At 42.8% G+C, this 22,421-nt stretch overlaps 1 protein-coding gene across 2 annotated transcripts in view; it reads left to right on the top strand.

The window, feature by feature from the left end:
- The window catches only part of TMEM200A (transmembrane protein 200A), a 67,616-nt gene that overhangs the window by 32,553 nt on the left and 12,642 nt on the right, over nt 1-22,421 (top strand). Inside the window, exon 1 of one of the 2 annotated variants that reach the window (XM_044424709.1) lies at nt 14,616-14,742. The exons of the other annotated variant lie outside the window; for it this stretch is intronic. The gene's annotated coding sequence lies outside the window, so the exon portion shown is untranslated. Of the gene's footprint in view, nt 1-14,615; nt 14,743-22,421 lie in introns of those variants that run through there. 2 annotated transcript variants of the gene reach the window in all.

Here is a 22,421-nt window from a genome sequence, read left to right as displayed (position 1 = left end):
GTTTAAGGAATGGGGAGCTGGGGAGCTGCTGGACACTTGGGGCTGGCTTGCCTCCAAGAAACATTGATAGGCGCAAGCAGAATGAACCTGTTTTCACACCCCAGTGCACACAGGACAAGAACCTCAACAGAAAGAAGGTGCTCCCCATGCACCATTTGGAAAACAGTGCTGAACAGGAAGAAAATGCAGCTTGCCTGGTACTAAAGGGCCAGTATCTGTGTTTTCTGACTAGCTTATTTGTAAGCAGCCAATTAATAGAAATGGACAACAGGAGCACTGTGATGGACAGCCCTATGTTTCAAAAAGCGTGGAAAGCCCAGAGAAATGATTAATGATTGTATTTGGTAGCTTCTTGTGGTGCATTTTCTGCCAAGCAAAATGTGCCTCTTTGTATCCATAAGACTGAGTACAGCAAAAAATAGTTGCTGGTTAGTTTAATGAAGGGTTGTACAAGACTGATTTTCCAGGGAGCTAAAAAAGCTAAAAACAAAGGCCCTGATCCAGGAAATGACAGGTGCCAGAGAAAGCAGTGACTTACTGTCCCATGTATTTATCAGCGCTTGAAAGCAGACTGCCTCCAAGACCCATTCGCTCTTGCTTGGTATGTGACCATGGAGAAAAGGTGCATTTGGGGTGCCATTTCTTCTAGCCTTAATGCCTTATTAGCATTCATCATCCCCAATAGAGGAAGAGAGACCCACGCACATCTATCATCTATCTATCTATCTATCTATCTATCTATCTATCTATCTATCTATCTATCTATTCATTTAAAATATTTGTACCCCGCCCTATAAGCAAAAGCATCTCAGGGCGGCTTACAGAAATCAAAAACAGATAATTTAACAAGTTAACAATAATTAAATATACACATAAAAGCAATAACAATTCATAAATGAAATAAAATCAAAATCAAGAATGAAAACAAAATCAAAACCAAAAAGTGACTGTGAAGTTAAAACCTGATTAAAATTCCTAACAATTAAAATGATGGGCAAATGAAAGGGTTTTCACTGGTGCAGAAAGGAATATAAAGTCAGCACCAGGCAAACCTCTCTGGGGAGCGCATTCCATGGTCTGGGCGCCATGGCAGAAAAGGCCCTCCTCCAGGTAGAGACCACCCTCACTTCTTTTATTGAGGGTTCCCAGCTTCCCCTGCAGATTTTAAGGGGCATAAGGGCTCGTAGGGAAGAGGACCTTCCTTAGGTTTGCCGGTCCCAAGCCGTTTAGGGCTTTATAGGTTAACACCAGGACCTTAAATTGGGCCCTGGCTTTCAAAATCACCTGAGTAACTGAACTGCCCACCAACACCTGATTCTCACTTTTTCTGGAATCTGATAGGTACCACTCTGTTCCAGAATGTAGATGTTCTGGATTGTAGCTGGAGGTTTTCTTCCCCAGAAGAAGAGACTTGCACAATTTGTGACTTTGTACAAGCTTACCGAAGCATTCTACAAGCATTCTAGCCATATGTTGTGAAATCCCCCATATTCTCCCCCGTCCCTGTCTCACTTTCCATGCACACAGATTGCGATACTTTTCTCACAGAGTTTTGCATAAATGGAGAACACACATGTTCTTTAAGGATTAGACTTAACCTTTCTTGTCCTTTGCTGATATTTCTGTATGGCTGAGATCCACACTGAAACAGATGAAATTCTTCTCATGGGGCACTTTGCAGTGCCACAATCCTTTAGCTCTGGGAACATATGGAATCCACTGAGATCACTAGTATGAGATTTGCTTCACAAATGTAATGCAAAAGAAAACAACTATCTTTGCTTATAGCTCCTACATTTTAATATAAGGCTCTGCGCATGGAGCTGTCCCAGTAACACTTTGGAATCTTCCCTTGGGCATAACATTGTGGCCTGCCTTCTGACAGGGCAGCTAATGAAAGAACAGTACAAACAGCAGGTCTGTCTTGGCTGAAAGCTTCAGCTGATGACCAATAAAGCCAGTGTATAGGATCGGACTTGGGAGATCTCAGTTCTAGTCCTCACTTGGCTATGAAGTTCACTGAGTAACTTTGGACCAGTCACTGACTCTCAGCCTAACCTACCTCATAGGGTTGTTGTGAAGATGAAATGTATTTATTTATAAAATTTGTATGCCGTCCAATTACTTGTGTCTCTGGATGGCTTACAACATACATAAATTCACCATCCACACTGGCTGCAAATTAAAAAATACAACAATAAAATTCAATATTAAAACATATTAAAATATTGATTTAATAAAAAGGTCTTGACCTGGCGCCAAAAAACTTATAATGATGGCACCAGGTGGACCTCTCTGGGGAACGCATTCCATAGTCGGGGCGCCACCACAGAGAAGGCCCTCCTCCGGGTACTCTGTCTCCTAACGTCTTTCACAGAGTGTTCCCGGAGGAGGGCTTCTGTTACCGATCTCAGGGGGCGGGAGGGCAAATAGGGAAAAAGGCGGTCCTTTAGGTATCCTAAAAGGTGACGGAAGGCCCATGCAGGCCTTGGGTTCCTTGCAAGAGGGAATACGGTAGGCTATAAATGTACCAATGCATACAATTATAAACAAACACTTCAGATGAACACAAAGGTCCAGCTAGAAAAACTCGTATATGCACTACTGATGCACACACAGAGAAAGATGCATTCTTAGGTTTTCTCCCTCAGGTTTGGGATGTTGTTCTTTTGACTTCCCATGTGGGTCTGCATCTCCAGAAGTAGTCTAAGATGCTCTTGGTCCAATGTGGGAGCTGTTTGTAATCCCCATTGCATGAAAAAAATGGATAGAATAGATGAATGTTGAAAAATCTTGCGGAATTAGAACCCTCAGTAGATATGCTGATTCTGAAAAGCAGATTCAATGTATCTTTAATTTTTTTCCTGTAGAGGAAAACCACAATGGATTCTTTGCGCAAACTGGTGTTAATGTGCTGTGCAAACATAATGCCTGTTGTTCTCTGACAATCATTGAAAAAAGCTGTGCAGCTGCACATATTATTAATGTTATTAAAATCTTGATTATGGGAAGTGCTTTATAAGAGAGCATTTGGTTCCATATTTGGTGTGCTGTTCTTTCCCCCATTAGAGCAGATGTTCTACAGAATGGATATGGCCCGTTAACAAGGCATGCCAAATGGCTTGCAGATGTGCTCAATTTGAATTCATCCTTGAATGCTATCACTCTGATAAGGATAAATACCATTCAGAGGAGGTGGGGTTTGGGATGGGGATAAGCTGACAAGTTAGTGTTGCCCCCTCTCCTTTCTTTGCTAAGAGCTTGCCTTGAATATTTAGAAGCAATTGAAAGTAATAAATGATGCCTTAATCACCAACACAAATAGACCTGATTTATACATGCAGAACATTAACCTTTGCCCAATGGAAAAACTCTATCAATCAGCTGATAGTTCAAAAGCATAAAATGTTCCACAACAGCTGAGAAAGGGCCTATAATTGCAGTGCCTATTAAAAGATTTCAGTCATATTATTCCAGTTGTTGTCTGCTAAAACTGCAGTATAAATCTAGATTCTCATGTTTATATAACAAACGTTGAGCTGTATAGGATTTGCTTAAAAAAAATTATTTGTACTGGTAGATGCCCTCCCTGTTTTCAGAGCTCTGTGATGCACATGGATGTGTACACAAGCATTTACTGCCCCATTCAGTTCAATAATGATGAAGGGGGTACAATGTACTCCTCCACACAAACAAGGAGTACAATGTACACAAACAAAAAGCCGGTGAGCTGCAACAGACGTCTGCAAAAGGAGCAGGTCAGCATGGCCCAGGTGAAGGAGCCAGCCGCATGCTTCAGAGGAACCCAAAGCATGATCATAGGCCAAGACTGGCCAGAGCATGGGTCCTCAAACTAAGGCCCGCGGGCCGGATTCGGCCTGCCATGCCCTTTTAACTGACCCATCCCACAAGTTTTGCACTCACTGGGCGCACACGCGGCTTGCTTGCAATGAAGTCATTTTGGAAACACTTGGAGAAAATGATCTCCTTGTGAGCAAGCTGGCGCCTCGCCTCGCCCCGCATGCCCCCCCCCCCAGTCTCCACCTCATCTTGCCCACACCGGCCCGTGCCTCCCACCTCCTGCCAGCACCGCCTTGGTGGCCCGCAGCCACCGCTGGCACCTGTCAACTGGCCCCCTGTTCAAAAAGTTTGAGGACCCCTGGGCCAAAGCGAGGTTACACCCCAGTGATATTGAACAATGCCGATCTACCAGTGCTTTAAGACATGTCAGGTTCCCCGAATGCAACTTCAACTTAAAAGTTAACATCTAAAGAAGCTTCCTGAACTCGTTTCTTCCTATTCAGACTGCCTTGCTGCAATCGTTTGGGCAAAGCTTTCAGATCAGGCTCTCCATGAGCCTTGAATGATTTCTGGATTTTTAGGTGCCTCCCGCTATGGGTGAGATGTGTAAGACCCACCTCAGACATTCCTGGAGAAGCTTAGATTAACCCAATGTCCTGCCAAGGAGGGCAGGGATGCAGCACAGATTAGTGCCGTGTCTTTCAGTCCATCAAATCTATCAAATTCCTTGATACAGCACAAAGTAAAAACCGCAGTGGCCTCATTCTTCCTGGCTTCTCTTTAACCTTCCCATGTCCCTCCTGATCTAATGGAAGATAAAAGAGAAATGTGTCAGAGGAGAAGCTCAAAGAGCATCCACAGCTGAAGATTGGTGCCAAACGGTGGTGCCTTCCTGCCACTTGCTTTACTAATTTAGCTCCTTAAAATATTGGATGCTGCGTTAAGGCTGAAGCTACAAAGAAACCACAATCCAGGGGAGAACTGGAAGTAAAAATGATATATAATTACCAAATGAGAATGGTAAACCCACTCAGAGGAATTAAACTATACTGGTAAATGAGTGTGGTAGCTGCATGCGACCTTCTCACTGCCCCCCACCCAACATCCTCTGCCTTAGTGGGGGGAGAAGGTTAGGGGTGAAGGGAACAGCTCAGAAACAGAGTGGGCAACTTCCAGAGTTTGGGGGAAGTGTTTGGCTTATTTCTGAGCCAAGAAGGATTGGCTTGTCATTAGATGTTCCATACCGGCATGTATGTGTGGCACCTATTTAAACAAGAAAGCCACTGCTAGAGGGGTAATAGTCATCAGAGGAGCTGCAAGATCTGCATGTGTGTGGACACGGGCAGAAAGTGCTCTAGGCAGGGTATGACGTGGAGCACGGAATCAGTTGACAGGGAAAGGATGGTGCGTTTCTTCTTGTCCAATCCCACTCACTGGACCAGAAGCAGAGTTTCTTATCTAAAAGAGGTTTATCGATATTAACATGCATCTGCTGTGTAGCATCAGATTTGGACTATAGCATTTATTCTGAGCAGTGCTTGGCAGGATCTCTTTGCAACTCTGAAATCAGCCAAAATAATAATTGTAAACATGACATTTATGCTCATGAAAATGTTGCCACAGACAAATGCATTGAAAATGGGGAGGAAATAGGTTTAGGTTTTAATTAGGCACCAGACTACTGTGGGTAGAAACCCATCCTCCATTTTTGTAAGTTTGAAGATTAAAATCTCTGATCTGATGGGTTGCAGGGCAAGAGGTTGCCTCTATTTCACAGGGTTATGTTAATTTCTCTTCCCAGAAAAGGAACAGATTTGACTTGATTCACTCTCTTTTTCATAGTGGGATACTAGAGTTGGTGGGTGAGGTGACTTGACTTAAAAATAAAATTGTGCATTCTTATGCTATGTAAGTTTGCATGGAAGAAATTTCCAGCTGAGAACAACAAGTCGTATTTCCATGTCAGTGTGCATAGGATTGCAGAACTGGATGGTAAACATCAGCATTACTTCATGGGCTTTTTAACCTTTCTTACCTAAGGGCTGTAGGGTTTCTTCAGTGATGTGCCAATACAGAACTGCAGATGTTCACAGATATACTTCTGTCTTCATACCCTGCCTCTATTCTGGTAGGCACTGTATGCAGTGCTAAAATGGGCCAAGTTTACAATCCAACAGAAATGCATACAATGCAATTGAGAGGAAAGGTTTGATGAAGTATGGCAGCAAATCTGGGAGAGGGGACCGTTAATTAGATGTAGGCAGCACTGAACAGAAATAGGAGATGAGTGGGTTGAAATGTATGCTAACTTGCTTAGCATTCAGGAATGACAAACATTTAGGTTTCACACAGACAAGACGGAAGATATGTTTACAACCATATTTGCTGAAGTATAGCTGAGATTCCTTCCTGAGTTGTGGCTTGTATTGAGACTGAGTAAGGAATGCTGAAAAAAGTATTTTTAAACATGGACAACTACTATGGCATTTGTCATTTTTGTTTTGCTTTGGTTTTCCTTCATGGAGCTACTTGCTGTTATTTTTTTATTACTTGGAAGTTATTTCAATCACCTTTCAGTGCAGATTGTTCTTGTAAGCTGATTTTGCCAGTTTCCACCAACATTTATTCCTTTTTAAAATGCTGTGGGTGAAAATCAGAATGAGGAACAGGATAGGGCCAGGGCTGTGAAAGTTGAATGCCCTCACTTCCTCAGGGCTTCCAGGTGCCTAATGGTCCAGGGAGCCCGTCAGGTAGGAGGCCAGAGCCAGGACATACAAACATAAGCTCTGCTGGATCAGTCCAGGGTCCATCATTCTGGATAACATAGTGGCAAGTGAAAGGATCCCTCAAGTAGGGGATGAGTACAAAGGTCCACCTGTCCAAGGTCCCCAGCAGCTGCTGCCTCTGATACCAGGGGAAGCATACACCCATCAAGAGTAGTAGCCACTGATAGGCTTCTTGTCCATGCATTTGGGAGGTCCTAGAAAACTGGATGTGGGTTCCTGCATAGGAGACTGAAATCCAGAACCCCCAAAATGGCTTGCTACCACATCCAGAACCAGCTAGACAATCACAGCTGAGGAGTCTCAATGTGTGGATGAGATGGTGGTACAGAGAGAGCAGTTCAGTTTTGTTAGGCACTGGGAAACATTTTGGGTCAAGCCAGGCCTGTCCAAGAGGGATGGGCTTCATTTAAACCAAAATGGGACCAGGCTACTAGCACAATCTGAACAAGGTGACAAGGCAATTTTTAAGCTGAACCTTGGGAGAAAGCTAGCAGGAGCTACAAAGCATCCGGTTCAGCTTAAATCTCCCCTAGGGGATAAAGACAGAAGCCACAAGCATTGGAAAAACATGATAACCAGAGAGATCTGAGTGCCATACCGTAAGTTGCACGTGTCTGGAAAGGGAAGGTGTGTTTAAGTGTTTCTATGCAAATGCTAGAAACCTCCAAGCCAAAATAGGAGAGCTGGAGTGCCTGGTTTTAAAGGAGAAACTAGACATAGTGGGCATTCTGGAAACCTGGTGGAATGGAGAGAACCAGCAGGATACAGTTGTCTCTGTATATACGATATTTTTCGCTCTATACGACGCACCTGACCATAAGACGCACCTAGTTTTTAGAGGAGGAAAACAAGAAAAAAATATTCTGAATCAAATGGGCACATAATCACAGGCACATTCCCCATCACTTCCCCATGGGCTGCACATCTGACAGACTCACTGCACACACATATTCGCTCTATATGACGCACAGACATTTCCCCTTACTTTTGAGGGGGGGAAAAGTGTGCCTTATAGAGCAAAAAATACGGTAGTCTCTATTGAAGGACAGACAAGAGGGTACTGAGGAGGTGTTGCTCTGTATGTCAAAAAGGGCATAAATCCCGCAGACTTGATAATCTAAAAGGTGGAGTTACCTAAATCGAAGGACTGCAGGTGACAATCCTCAGCTCCAAAATTAATTTAGTCCTAGGAATATGCTATCATCCCGTAAATCAGAATGGTCAGGGTGGTCTTGGAAAGATAAATGAACTCAGGGTGGCCTCAAAAAAGGCAATGTTGCAGTAATTGGATAAATGTATATTCCTGTTTCTTGATGTCCTGAATGACTGTGGCCTAGAATAGTCAGTCACTGAACAAGGAAGAGAATCACTTGTCTTCAGGTCTGGTGCTGGCCATTTAAGGAATCGCTTTCTTCAAGTGGGATGCAGTTTATGAGGGCAAGACTGGATAGGAAGGATCGGTTCACCTCCAGATTATGCTACAGCAAATTAGTCACTTTATTTTTCTACGGTTCTGTAACCACTGGGCTGCATTGCTTTATTGGGTACTTCATTGGGTCCTGAGAGCCAATCAGAACACTCCTATTCTAAAGCTGGGATAGGTAACATGGTTTCCATGGACACCTGTCTGCCTCCAGGCACCTTTCTTGGTACCCACCAAGGTACCTTGCCCTTTCCACTTAATAATATATAAAACAGATTGACATCTGAGATTGCTATGAAATAGGTTTGTTTTGGTGGTGAAAGCTGAGGGTTCCAAGGAACCTGGCTGCCCACTGTGGGGACAGGATGCTGGTCTATGTAGGACTTACAGCACAATTTAGGTAAGTTTCCTAGTGAAGGTAGAAATTAGAGTCAAGAGCAGAGGATGTATTTGGGCTCCAACTTCAACCTATGTTTGAAGCTTTACAGAATATACATTCTTCACAGACTTCTCTTCCAGATTTCAAAGAGAGATGCCAGCGTTGTTTTCAGGACCAGACAGAGAACGTTTTCTTTCAAGCATGTAAATCCACTAAAGTTTATACTTTAAATAAAAGCTGTGTGTAACTTGTGCCATGATGTGCTGAGTTAATTCAGCTAAGGGTTTGGTGGGAGTTGCAAAAGAGTCCTAATCAGACTTTGTTAATGTACACGATCCTTATTTCTGGTCTTGTGACTTTCCTTCACAGGAAAAGAAGTAGTGCAGAGTAGGCCTTTTTGAATTACTCTGAACATTTGGGACAGCATTTGGCCATTATTTTTTCAAAAACTTTAGCTCCATTATTCTTTCCTTGTATTTTATAATTGTGGTTGCAGTGCCTGGGGTATGACACAAAATGTGGCGGCATTGTCTTGAAGGCTTGTAGCAGTGAATCAAAAGAAATCAATTATTTGTGTTTCAGGTGGGACCTTTTCATGGTTTGTTAAGCATGGAATGCCAACCAATGCATTATTAAGATGGAGGTTTGTATCCAGCTTTTGTCCAACTTAGAGCAGATCCATTGAAATAAAAGGTACTTAAGACAGATGAACACTGGATACAACCCAAAGTTCACATGCCATCTGGTTGGCTGGTAAGCAATGTATGCTATATAAGGAAGTAATTCTGGTGTTGTCTCCGCTGTGACATTGAAATGTCTCAGAGTTGGGTCACAGGCCTTTTCTCTGCTTATAATATAGCATTGTGTGTCTATCTTTGTATGGGAAAGCATTTTAATATATGTGTGCTTATGAAAGACTGTACTAATCGGGGCATCCATTTCTAGGGGATGCCGAGGACATTTCCCTCATGCTTTTCCCTGTTTTCCAGGGGTGCCTGCATCTTCTCTGGATCTTTTCTGGGTTGTATCCAGATCTAGTAGAACTTCAGTCCCCTTGAAAGCAATGGTACTGTCAATACAATTAACTGTCTGGTTCCACCTTTTGCCTTCTGTATAGTGTTACCTGCAGCACGTGCATATTTTTTTCTGTAGATCATCTAGCAAATTCGCCTTTGGGCTTTTCTTTCTCTCAGACATCTTGGACTTGGAGGGCTTAGAAAATCCATCCTGAGACAGGTGAGAAAATATTGGAGGGAGGAACAGCACACAGCTGAGAAACTGGGAAGAACAGGGTGTGATTCAGCATTCTGTATGCAAGTGAAACCGAGATGCTTTAAAGAAATCTGGTGAAGAAGAACCATTTGCTACACCAAATAAACTTGCTAGGAAATTCACTAAGAATGTGAGTTACCATGACTTTTTAGAATGTCTAATGTTGACATTCACTAAACATTAAAATCGTGCTTAAAAATGGAATGCATTAGTTTCTTAAAATAGCATACTATTATAATAGACTCTTATAAACTTTCACAAGATTTTGCCTGGTAGCATAGTGAGACTTAGGAGATAATGTTCACAACCCGTTCCACAAGAGTGCAATACTCTGTCACAGTTGGGCAAACTAAAAGGAGGAGCAAGTGAGTCCCATTTCAGCCGCGTTTTAGAGAGTTTGTCTTGTAAGGCTGAGTGTTTTATGGTAAAGTTATTATAGAACATACAAAGACAAGCAAACGTATCTTGGAACAAGCTTTCCATGGATTCTAATCCACAAAAGGTAATGCCATGATAAAATGTGTTAGTCTTCAAGGCTCATTTTATTGTTTATGTAATGTTATGGCTTCATAGGAGGATTGTCTCTGGCAATTCTCTTTTTAGAAATTATATCTTGCGTCCGACAGTTATGCTGTACACAGGGAGGTACTGCAAAAGAGAAATCCCTGCACATCATGGATACAGTCTTGGAACGTGGAGGCACACCCTCTATTGGAATATGATACTAGGACTAGGACTATTCTCTGCTTCTGAGTGTTTGCAGTCTTTGTGGCTCACATGTCTGCATCCTGTGCCCAGGATCTTGCCAGGGCACACCCAACCAGAAAAGGGATGCTTTGTAACAGTTTGTATCAAGGATGCTGAAAGGAACAGCTCTGTCATTCTGCCCTGTAACTAATACTAGCACTACTGATAGGGATGTGTGAGCTAACAGGGTTTTATGCAGCTTGCATGGGTGTTCCAACTGAGGTTGCCCTGGGTGTTAGACAAGAGAATCCAAGTATGCGTAGGCATATGCACAAGGTGCTACACACGCCTATGCTGCTGGTAACAGAAAAGCATGGTGTGGGAGAGCCAAATATCAGGACAACGAAGATCTCTCGCTGCGGAAATGGCAAGACTGCATGCATTGTGAGCATCCAGAATGACCTTTATGTTAGCATAGGCAGTGCATAGATTTATTGAAGGTATGCTGGGGATTTGGAAGGGCAACCTGAATTTTCAGAGAAGGACTTGTCCAGAAGAAATTTTGATCTGCACTTGGGTTTTTATATTCCGACTTCGGGAGTCGGACAGCATCACAAGTTCTGACATGGGACACTTAGAACTCTCAGCACTTGCAGTAAATTCCTTGGCTTTTCATATTGTGTATTTTAAATTCTGTTTGTTCTCAGCTGTGCCAGTCGTCATTCCACAGGCTTTTAAGAGACTATCCATAGGACACTCTGCCCTTCCTTTCTTCGGGCCAGAATCATGGCTGATAGCACCTAATGGGCACGCCGCTCCTTCAGGTGACAGTGAGGTATGAAGAAGAGCAAGCCAGGTGTCCTCAGCCCATTGCCTTTCGGATGTGATGAGCTGCAGCACCTGCCCTTCCCAGCCAGCACAGTCCTCTCACATCAGCATTTAGTCAGTATTAAACATCTGTTTAAAACTGGAATGGATTAGATTCTAATTCTTTAAGATACTACCCATCATTCTTGGTCAACGTCTGTGCATCACACATGTGGGCTTTTCCAAGGAGTAGATTGGAAAGATGCTTCCGTAACAGTGTCTTGAAGTGGGCAGGATCCCCACCCCCACCCCTTCTGGGTCCCAGGATAGTGGGGTACTTCCTCAGTTTCTTTCTGACTACACACCTTGCTGTATCGCCAGACATGAAACCTTTATAGAATATTGCCTTTCATGACAATTTACCTGCTGCTATATTGGGACCTAGGAAGGAATGTTTGGAGCAGGTTCCTTGCTGTAGTCTAGCACCAAACTTGCTTTCTTTGGTACCAGGTCAAGATAGCCCTTTATATGGAGGCCTTTAAAGATCACCTTGGTTATCCAAGGGCTTGAGGGAATAATCCAGGTAATCTTTTCCTTTGAAGGACCTTTTTGCTATATTTTAAGCTATTTTGGAATCAACATTGAATTTAACATTGTCAATTTTGAATTGAACTTCATTTTTATTATTTTGTTTTGTATATTGCTGTAAAGCGACCAGAGACTTTTGCTTATGAGGTGAAAGAGAAAAGAAATAACTTCATAGCAATAATATAATGTTCTGAGCAGTTTGAACATGACAAGGGATGCTGTGTCATAGTTGGGCAAGTTAAAAGAAGGAGCAAGTGAGTTTTATTTCATTTTTGCTCATCTCCAGAGACTCCTAAAACTTTTGCAGGAAAAACAGCAGAGTGACATCTTAAAGATTCGCAGATGTGTTAGGGAACATCTCTCATGGAGCAGATCAGATTCTAGTTCACGAAAGGCAATGCCATTATCGATTTGTTAGTTTTTAAGGAGCCACAAGACTTTCCCTCCGTGTGTGTGTGTGTGTGTGTGTGTGGGGGGGGAGAGGGAGAGGGAGAGAGGGGGGCTTCATAAGAAGATACACTCTGGCACTTTTCTTTTTAGAAATGCTGTATTGGCCCAAGCACTTGTATTGTGAGCTGGCATGTTTGGTTAAGGAGAACTATTCCAGTATCTCCAACTGGGAATGCTGGAAGCTGCAGTCTGACATAGCTGGAAGGTGCCAAATTGGGGAATTTGGGGATTAAAGGATCAGACTAGGATAGGGGAAACCAATCTTGAACCAGTCAGCCTCATCTAGCGTAAACATCTGGGTTTTCTGAGGACGTGACTGGGGCAGGGAACCACAATTGGTGCCATGAGTTCTTTAGAAGAAAGCCAGGACAAAAATATACCATGTTAGCCCTGTGTAGCAGTGCTGCATTACATATTCCACTGTGTAAAAAAATTGTTAAGCTGCCTCTCCTCAGCGTCTCAATATTTGTCTATATGATTCACTGTTTGTTGGCATTTTGGAGTAGTTATTGTACAAGAATATAGACATAGGGAGCTAAGATAGGCCCTTGCAAATGTATGCTCAGTGGCATGGTGTTTGCTATTGCATAACTGAACAAGGTTCTGCAAATAAAGCAGGAAGGATGACACGATCACTATTTATTTATTTATTTGATGTATATCTCACCTTTTTCATGTCTTTTTTTAAAGAACTCAAAGCAGCTTACAACATTCTCCTGCTGCTTTCAGTTTTATCCCCACAACAACAACCCTGTGAGGTAGGCTGGGCTGAGAGTCTGTGACTGGCCCCGGGTCACCCAGTTGGCTCCATGGCTGAGTGGGGACTAGAACCCAGATCGCTAGAGTCCCAGTCGCATGTGTCTACTTACTACTGTACTGGGTCTCCATTAAAACTGGTGTTGACCATTAGCCATGGTGAGAGAAAGATCATGGAAGACGATACAGAATGCACAACCTGTTTGCACTGTCCTTGGTAGCCATCAGTTAAAAATACCCTAGCAGACTAGATGCTAAGTATGTCTGAGGAATCCAGTAGTGGGGATAAAAATCCCTCTGGATTCCAGTTTGTCAGTAGTGCATCGACTAACTTAGTGTGAGTCACGTTAGCCCATGGATTTCCGTCTCTAAGATGAACCACAATTGCATTTTAACCACTACTGAGATTTGCATTAATAAGCACCCAAAAGTCATGTTTCTGTAGCACAATTTGCACAGAATCATCCGATTTGCAATTTGCATGATTGTGTAATAAACTGTTTTTGCACAAATCATGTTTTCATGTGTTCTTCATTTTAAAAAGTACACAACATTTTCTTTTTGCGAAAGAAAGGTTTGCAGACCCCCACCCGCCAACCTCCAAGCATTGTATCAGAAGCGAGCAGGAAAACCACTGAGCTCAAACAAGCCAGTTTTCCTGTTTTCAGTACATCCTTGCTAAGTGCATGTGTATTTTGGTTCCTAACCCCATCCTGTATCACACTGCCCATGCAGACACTGTTACACCTGCTTAATAGCTGTTGATGCATTGCACTTGTCTTCTTGCCCTTGCTGAATGTGAATTAGAAATGAGACAATTTAAAATACTCCATTGTGTTATTTCTAAAACTCATGCCTGTGTAATTATTCTTTTACTTACCATTGCAAATGTGTCATTTAAAAAAATAGCAAGGGGAAAATCTGGGCCAGAAGAAGGTTAAATAACAAACAAATGAGCAAAGTATTTAACTTGGGCAGTTGCTAAGGTGTAGGTTTTGGCTGACCCAGTTCTGTTTATTCTGTCACAATGATATTTGTGTCTATAACATTAATAATACAAATCTTATGTCTTCTGGCACTGCTGCTTTCTGCTTAGAAAAAGCTGTTATTACTGCCTGTTATGACACTCTGTTGTGCTGTCATTCTCTTTTTCCACTCCTCCTCTACTGATTCATTGTGAATATAGTTCTTGAGCTTTGAAGTGCATTGTGAGCTTCCATTCTAGATTAAAGGATTTCTCCAGGAGCAGTTTCTCTTCAGCACTTTAAGGGCATGGCCATAGCATGCTGTATTCAGTAGCATTTTTCCTAACCTGTACTTTCAGAAATATATATGGGTGAGAGATGTTGTTTATTTTATTAAACTAATTTTCTTACCAATCTAAAAGACATTACTAACTGGCTTATAAATGCATCATTTAAAAATGATTTTTAACATTGGGAACTCCAGTTCTCCCTAATCTCTAAACTATTTTTTGTCGTGATTTCTGCAGGCGAAGGCACACCAAAAACAGATTGGGATGTGTAGATCAGGATTGAAAATCAAAGATTATCTCCCAAAATAGAAAGGAGTGCCATGGCTTAAAGAGCTTAAGCAGTCCACTACAGGGCTTCTGTTACTTACAAAACTCTTTTTTTTTTTTTTGGATCTCTGTGCCATTTTCAGATAACTTGCAGGAAAGGAAAAAGAGGAATTTTACAGGCGAGAAGGAGAGAGATGCAGCTGGAGCTATAGAAGGGACTGAAGAGAGACATTGCTTGAAAGGACCCTCTTTTAATATTCGCTGTGTGAGGGTATGTACCAAAGTGTGAGAAGAAAACAGTAGAAGGTAGGAGGCAAATAACAACACTTTTTAGGTGTGAAAAGGTAAGGTGTTACAGAAATCTGGAAAGAAACGGTTTTAGTGCTCAAAGCTATGCAATTTGGCACCTGAAGAAGGCACTCCATGCCACTGAGGCCACCTGAACCTCAAGTGAGAAGGATGGATTGAGGAGCATCCCCAAGCTGTGAACTTGCTCCTTCAAGGGAAATACAACCCCATCCAGAATAGGTTGAATTCCCCCGTCTGGTCAGATGAACCATGCACTAACAGCATCTTGGGATGAGCTTCATTTTATTAGTCCTCATCCAGTCCATTGTCACAGCCACACATTAGTTTAGCACACCCACAGCTTCACCTAGAGAAGATGAAAAGAAGAAATAGAGTTGCATGTCATCGGTATACTCATGAAAATGCAGTCCAGAACTCTGGATGATAACACTCAGCAGTTTCATCTAGATGTTAAATAGCATAGGGGACAAGACCAATCCCTGAGGAACCCATATTGTTGTTGTTAGTCGCAAAGTTGTGTCCAACCCATCGTGACACCATGGACAACATTCCTCCAGGCCTTCCTGTCCTCCACCTTCCCCCGGAGTCCACTTAAGCTCATGCCAACTGCTTCAGTGACTCCATCTAACCATCTTATTCTCTGCCATCCCCTTCTTCTTTTGCCATCTATTGTTCCCAGCGTTAGACTCTTCTCCAGGGAGTCCTTCCTTCTTATTAGGTGGCCAAAGTATTTGAGTTTCATCTTCAGGATCTGGCCTTCTAAAGAACAGTCAGGGTTGATCTCCTCTAGGACTGACTGGTTTGATCGCTTGGCTGTCCAAGGCGATCAGTTCTTCGGCGCTCAGCCTTCCTTATGGTCCAGCTTTCACAGCCATACATTGCAACTGGGAAAACCATAGCCTTGACTATATGCACTTTTGTTAGCAGGGTGATGTCACTGCTTTTTAGTATGCTACCTAGATTTGCCATAGCTTTCCTCCCCAGGAGCAAGCGTCTTTTAATTTCTTGGCTGCAGTCCCCATCTGCCGTGATCTTGGAGCCCAGGAAAATAAAATCTGTCACTACCTCCATTTCTTCCCCATCTATTTGCCAGGAAGTGAGAGGACCGGATGCCATGATCTTAGTTTTCTTAATGTTGAGTTTTAAGCCAGCTTTTGTGCTCTCCTCCTTCACCCACATCAAGAGGCTCTTTAGTTCCTCTTCACTTTCTGCCATGAGAGTGGTATCATCTGCATGTCTGAGGTTGTTGATATTTCTCCCAGCAGTCTTAATTCCAACTGGTGATTCATCTAGGCCCTCCTTTCTCATGATGTGCTCTGCATATAAGTTAAATAGGCGGGGCAACAATATACAGCCTTGACGAACCCCTTTCTCAAGTTTGAACCAATCAGTGGTTCCATGCCCAGTTCTCACTGTTGCTTCTTGACCCACATATAGGTTTCTCAAGAGACAAATAAGATGGTCAGGTACTCCCATCTCTTTACGAACTTGCCACAATTTGTCGTTATCCACACAATCAAAGGCTTTAGCATAGTCAATGAAGCAGAAGTAGATGTTTTTCTGGAACTCCCTAGCTTTCTCCATGATCCAACGTATGTTGGCAATTTGATCTCTAGTTCCTCTCCCTCTTTGAAATCCTGCCTGTACTTCTGGTAGTTCTCAGTCCACATACTGCTGGAGCCTAGCTTGTAGGATTTTGAGCATAACTTTGCTAGCATGTGAAATGAGTGCAAGAAGCCAAGCAGTATCCCACCTTCTGTACCGCCTTCTGCAGCTGACCATCCAAGTAACAGTGGAACCAGTGCAATGCAGTAGCCCCTGCTCCCAACTCAGCCAGCTGCCCAAGAAGGCTGCCACGGTATTGTAAGCCAGCAAAAGATCCAGGAGTATCAACAGGGCCAGACTCCTCATGCATCTCTCCTGACATAGCTCATCCTACAGGGTGACCAAAACCAAACCCCAGACCAAACCCTGTCTGAAATGGATCTAGATAATCAGTCCCATACAGGACCCCAGAACTGGTTGGCTCCAACCCACTCAAGAACCTTGCCCAGGAAAGGCTTTTTTATCACTGACCTAACATCATTGAGATCTTTTGAGTCCAGAGATGATTTCTTCAGGAATGGCCTCGCCATGACCTATTTCAGGTGGCATGAGGTTACTCCCTCCCATAAAGACGCATTAATCACATCCTGTCCCACCTGGCTTTCCCACCATGCTAGCTTGTATTAGCTAAGAGGCATGTGAATCCAACATGATGTGGTTACATAAACCTGCCCAGACTCCTTGTCAACATCCCTGAGCTGAATCAACTGAAATTCATCCATGACGACTTGACCAGGCTGTGCTTCAGTTACCTCATCTGATTCACCTGCTATAAAATCAGAATCTAAGTCCCACTGGATACAAAGAATTTTATTCTGGAAGGGGGCCTTGGATGACTTTAAAATGTTCTTGCAGCTGACAGATAATAGTCCCGGATGACCCTAAAGAGGTCTGCCAGGTGGCAAAGAGAAGATTAAATAGTGGCAATAAGATATTGTTTCTTTGCTGCTCTCGCTACACCAGATATACTTGACTATAGACACTTTCCAGGGTTTGATTTGCACCCTCTGGGTTTCCCTCTACCAGCACTTAAGTCATCTCTTTTCTGTCATCATTCTTTTTAAAAATAATTATTTTCTTAAGATAAACAAATAAACAGAAAAGAATATAAAATAAAACAACTGTGATATACAAAACAGCTAAAATAGACAAGGTTGCCAAGGGAATTTTATAGTGATCCAACCGGTACAACCCACCCCCCAAATCTATCTTATCTTCCTGTCTTTCTATGCTCCAAAAGAGTTTAACAAAAAAAGAAATCTTTAATCTATGCAACAACAAATCCTCCAATCAGTTCATATTCTCTACTGCTTCCTTTCCTTTTCTAAACTCCTCTGATCCCACCAAACATGCTAATTACAGTAAAATTCCATTTATCTTCTGACGCTGTTCTATCTGCAGAAGTGGTCAACTTTGCCATCACACATACTTTGCCAATCCATTTCTCCATTCTTCAATTGCTGGGAGCTCCAACGGTTTCCAACCAGAAGCAACTGCAATTCTTGCTGCAATTAACATATACCCAAATAACTCTGAGATAGTCTTTGAAAGGTTCTCTGAGACTATATTCAAAGAGCATATTCTTGTCTCTGGTATTCAATCTAAGGAGCTTGAACAATGATCTCTTTACAGATTTATCATCCATTTCCCCGCACCAGATTCAGATTTTCTTCTCACATTAGTTCTTCTCTCCTCTCCTCCTCTTCTCTTCTGCTCCTCCACACATCCACCTTTCACTTTCTTAAGAACTGTAAATAAACTCACAATTTAAGACTACAACTTAAAGCAGAAGGATTAAGAGAGGAGGAAATCAAGAAAAGAAGAAAAATGGGGGGAGGTGAAGAGGGGGGGAAGAGAGAAAAGGACAGAAAGCAGAAGTAGACAGAGTCAATTAATCAGCATTTTATTAATATTAGAATTATTAATCCCATTATATCTCTATTAAAATATTAGTTTGGATTAATTTGTTAAATGACATTATTCAGACTTTCATAGTGGAGAACATTAACTTCCAGTCTTCTCCAAATCCAACAGGTAGTGCTAATGATCTTCTCACATTGAGTCATGCTCATTCTTTTCGCTCTTTGTTCTCTGCTGCCCGTGATTGAGGAAAGGGGGAAGACCAAGACCAAACACACACACAGAGCCTTGTCCAGACCATCTTGGAAGTGGTGCTGATGGTCTTCAGATCAGCCTATGCCTGCATAGATTACTTTCTTAATAAGAGGCATTGTTAAGATTGCTTTCCCAGAACTGGGAAAGCCTCCATTTCTCTCAGAATCTGACAAATGACTCTGATGGTCTCCAACTCATTTTTCACTGCCTCAGGCCTTTGTTCTCTCCATAAAGCCAAAGCAAAGGAGATAAAGGATCTGAAAATCAGAAAAATTGCACCCCACACCCCAGTTCCAGTCAAAGCCAGAGGGAGATACAGTTGCCTTTTGCATATATCAGCAGATTCAGGAACTGCAACAGAAAGGCTCTAAACTCCAGCAGGCAGCCACTCCACAGAAAATGGCAACGGAGAGAAAGAGACGCCATCTTCCCCAACATGCTGAAGCCTTGGTCAATGCATTCAGTTTGCAATGTCCATAATTAATTTCTTAAAAAGATATCAAACAGTTTGCAAATTAAGGTCTTATTACAGGTTAAGCAAAATGTTAAGAAAGCATCTGTTTCAGAGTCATTTCTAAGTACGCTAACAGAAATACCTTATTGAAAAAGTATGTCTTAGCCTCAAGTCTTGGCTGTCTGGAGAAGGCAATTATTCTTACTCTCAATTAAAAAGACACAAAGTAAGTAAAAATATACTCCCAACTAGTGTTCACATGCCAAGGTCAGTTTACACCATTCATATTTCTCAATTCTTAGTTCTAAAATAGAGATATTAAATACCTTGCAAGTAAGATGTCACTAATCACCTGATTGTCTGTTCCAGAGTCCCTTCAAAGTATGTGGAAAAAAATCCTTAAGAGTGCAAATTGCAGCAAGTTAAAACATTATTATTATTCCCTTGAGAAAAAATTGAAATGAAAAAACAGTACTAGATAAAATAATAAAGAGGGAAAAAGAGAAAGAGGAGAAGTCAGAAGGCAATTTATTACCTTCATTAGCAAGATAAGGAAGGGAGTGGCATCAAGCCACTGCTTACAAGTCCCCATTTTCCCTGAAAGCCCTCAGGAAATCCTCTGGACCCATCAGGCTGCGGGGGGGGGGGGGGGACCATCTTAATAGATCCCCCACCCCTGAAGTTGCAATTAATCTAAATCTCAGTAAGCATTAATTTGACCATGAAAAAAAGGGATCAGTTTGAAGTCCCTTACCTTCAGATCACTATCGCCATCACCCGCTGAACAAACAATGAATTCAGGGTGTGCCCCACTACATTTGCTGGGCCAGTGACACGTTAGCAACGTCCCATGGTTCTCATGGAGTCCATGAAATCCTGAGTCACCCTTATAGTGCCCTTTGCATGAAAGGTAACATCCCCCAATACCGCCAGCCTGGTGGACTTCAACATCACACCCAAGACAGATGGAGTGGATGGTACGCCAACAGAATCCTCAGTCTGTCCCACTGGCTCAGCACAAATAGCAAATACTTCAGACTAGGAGCTGGGCAGAAACAGAACCTGGAAGGAAGGAAGGAAGGAAGGAAGGAAGGAAGGAAGGAAGGAAGGACGGAAGGAAGGACGGAAGGAAGGAAGGAAGGAAGGAAGGACAGAAAGACGGGCAGGCGGGCGGACAGACGGACAGTTCCTCAAGACCACAACAGCACCCTAACCAGGGCTGTCTAAGTGCATGGGCCTGATGGGCACTTGCCCGTGGGTCCCATGCTAATCTGTGTATGTTAACCCTTGGAAAATTGGAAAACTTCCAAAATTAACAGTAGTTGTAGTTGTCGTAGGGGCCCCAGTACACTGCTTTGCCCGGGGCCCATAATGCTGACCCTAACCCTGGCCTTCCTGTCTTTCCTTGTGGGCAGAGCTGGGAGAAGCGTCCTGTTCAGCTAAGCAGTTGCACATGCTAGATCAGCTGCCTCTCCCACTATTAAGTCATGGATGAGGGAGGTCTTACTGTGCACCAACATGACATTTAAAAGCAGCATCCAGAGACCTGAGAGCAGGCTGGAAGGGCAACCACCCAACCTGCAGTTGTGAGGCGAGTGAGAGCATGGCACAGTTGTTAATTGCCTGGATCATATCCCCCTTCCTGGCCAGCCGTTCCCCCAAATGCCAGAACTCCTGTTACTAGCATAGTTGCTCCCCTCTCAGTCTCATAACCTCCCCAAGTGGCACACACTCAGTCCCCGCAAAAGACAGGCAATCCAGTGTGGCGTAGTGGTTAAGAGCCTGGGACTGGGACTCGGACTCAGGCGATCTGGGTTCTAGTCCCCGCGCAGCCATGGAGCCAACTGGGTGACTTTGGGCCAGTCACAGACTCTCAGCCCAACCTACCTCACAGGGTTGTTGTTGTGGGGATAAGATGGAGGAGGAGATGTAAGCTGCCTTGAGCCCTTTGTAGGAAAAAGGCAGGATATAAATCGGGAAATCAATCAATCAATCAGTCAATCAATCCCCCTTCCCCAGACTCTAAAGGCAGATACCACCATTAGCGTCAGTGTAATGGGTTGGACCAAAGTAGCTCTCCCCAAAGAGGCAACCCCTGTGCCTTCCTCCCCTGCTTGGGGCATCGCAGCCCTGCTGAACACCCCCCCCCCCCCCCCCCAATATGACCTCAAGGGAGTTTCATGCTTCACAATGCGGAAACACTGGGAACTGCTTAGGCACAGCCAGCACCAGCATTAGCCAGGAAAAAAAAGCTGCAATTTTAACCGAAAATTGAACCTTTTTCCCCAGCAGGTGCACTTAACATAATTGTGTTAAATCAGGTTTTTCTTCTTCTTCCTTATCTGTCCCTCTTCCACCACCTCCTTTACAATCGGGAAGGCTGAAAGGTTGTGGGGACAGAGGGAGAGGGAGTGAGAGGGAGAACAATCAAGAAATAATAAAACCATAATAAAAGTGCAAAATATAAGAGACAAAATGTTTATTTTTAATAGGCACATTAATTCTTTTAAAAAGTACTTGGGTATATTATTTCACTGTGAAAGTTCAGCTGAAATTACATCAATTTGGTGTCCTTGGGGGACAGAGAGAGGAAACACCCAGAAATATAGTTACAAAGAAATATAAAAGAAAAAAAATGGGAGGAATACGAAAGATGTAAGTATATGAAGTCAGAGTACAAGAGAGTCATGCTTGATCTTCACTGAGACTGCTGAAGGTTGCAGTTGGCTTCCAGAGGGCCATGCATTTCTCAGCCATGTATTAACTGGTTCAACCTGCAATCCTAGAAGTTGCTTAACATTTGATTTCTTTATGTGGGAAAAGAAAGCAGTAAAATAATACTGAAAGATTGCTTTGGAGTACAGGCCTCCCCTTTCCCCCTGAAAATGTAAGCCTGGATCCTAAGAACCATTAACAGAAGGCTTTTTGGAAGATGTAGAAGGAATAGGAGAAAGTTTCTGTATTCTTCCCCTTCAGTGAAACCCAGCATCAAAACAAACCTTTTCTCTGCACTTGTCCTGACCTCTCAGGTTAACTCGTTCTTACTTGCAAAATATACACAGGTATACATAACATATCCCATTTAAACATTGAGACTGGATCGTGTAGATGCATGTCTTCAATCAGCTTTTGCCACTTCAGTTAAAGGAGGAGTACTATTCTTGCAGCTAAGGAGTATACTATGAATTTGTATAAACCTTTAGAAAATAGAACTAATCCGAATCTTATAATTTCCCATTCTCAGTGGGATGGATCCAGATTTAGAGATACTTAAACGAACCCACTGAAATCAATGGTACATCCATTTCAATGGATCTACTCTAAGTATGGCTTCAAGCCAGTACATTATAAATGTAAGTTAAAATATACAAGTCAAGAGCCACTGTTCATTCGTTTGATCAGTTTAATTCCATCCCCATGACATTTCAAAATAAATACATCCTACTTAGGTTTCATAGCTCTTTTGG

The sequence above is a fragment of the Varanus komodoensis genome, unplaced genomic scaffold (assembly GCF_004798865.1).
Source record: "Varanus komodoensis strain SLA01 unplaced genomic scaffold, ASM479886v1 scaffold1, whole genome shotgun sequence".
NCBI lineage: Eukaryota > Metazoa > Chordata > Lepidosauria > Squamata > Varanidae > Varanus > Varanus komodoensis.
The sequence above is the reverse complement of the archived record's forward strand: the minus strand, read 5'-3'. Positions and strand labels throughout refer to the sequence as shown.